Here is a 1,325-nt window from a genome sequence, read left to right as displayed (position 1 = left end):
GCGAAGAACAGAGTTCATCCTTGGGTTTTATTTGTTAGAAATCTCTGCAGGGAAAGATTGCAAAGTGTTGTACATTCTGTCTGTGGCCAAAAGGCAATTACTGCCAGAAAGCTTTTGACTCCTTCTGATTATGTGATGCCTTTCAAAAAATTACACAGATTTCACATCACATGCTGAGCATACCTCGGCTTCAGTTGGGAGCCTCAGAAGAAAATCCTGACATTCATGCACACCACCCCCAAGCCCCGTATCTACTGTAGGCTTTATTTTGTCTGTGGGGACGATGACAGACAAATAGAAGGGGGTGCTGCTTCCACTCCCTGGTCAGCACTGCAAAAAATATTCATATTAACAAGTCATTTAGTGTAGTCCTGATTTATAATCCCATTTTCTATAACATGAAGTGACAGCTTTAGCAGTCAACATGGTGAGTTCACCAGCTTCTAATACAAATCAAAAAAAAAAATTCACACTATTAGATAACAAAGATGTGTGACCATTTCTTGTAAAACATGAGTTGTTTACAAGGAAATTATGTTTGACACAATTTGTGTATGTTTATTTTATATTCTATGCATTAATGGCACAAAAAAAAAGGTTGATCTCTGAAGTAATTATCTAACTTGGTTCTATAGATTTGTGCAGGAATGAGTCCTAACGTTGCAGCCCCATCACTCCACCATCTCTTTCTCCCCTTTGCATGTCCACAAGTGCATGAAGTGTGCATTTCAGCTTGTGTGTGTGTGTGTGTGTGTGTGTGTGTGTGTATAAAAAAGAGTTCAAAAAACTATTTCCCCTCGGGAATCAATAAAGTATATCTATCTATCTAATAACAGTTCTACCTAAACCAGGGAAAGACCCGAAATTATGTAGTTCATACAGACCGATCTCACTTTATCTACAGATTACAAAATATTCTCTAAAATACTCTCGTTACGATTAGAAAAACATATCCCAGCCGTTTCTCTAGACTCGGAGAAGGCTTTCGACCGCGTAGAATGGCTCTATCTTCATGAGGTAATGAATAGAATGAATGTTGGCCCCTCTTTGTAAATTGGTTAAGATGTTATACAGATGCCCAATGGCTCAAATTCAAACAAATAATGATATTTCTTCCAAAATTACTCTCTCACACTCCACAAGACAAGGCTGTGGTCTCTCACTCTTGTTATTTGCGCTAGCAATAGAACCGCTAGCGGTGGCAATTAGTGTTGTTTTTGGCAGCCTGTTTTAATTTTGGTTTTAGTCTAGTGTTTGTGTCAAACTGTCATTTTAGTTTTTATTAGTTTTAGTCACGTTTATACTCTTTTTAGTCTAGTCAAGTT

Source organism: Morone saxatilis, unplaced genomic scaffold (assembly GCF_004916995.1).
Source record: "Morone saxatilis isolate NCDOM2014 unplaced genomic scaffold, NCSU_SB_2.0 Contig24, whole genome shotgun sequence".
In the NCBI taxonomy this organism is placed as follows: domain Eukaryota; kingdom Metazoa; phylum Chordata; class Actinopteri; family Moronidae; genus Morone; species Morone saxatilis.
The sequence above is the reverse complement of the archived record's forward strand: the minus strand, read 5'-3'. Positions refer to the sequence as shown.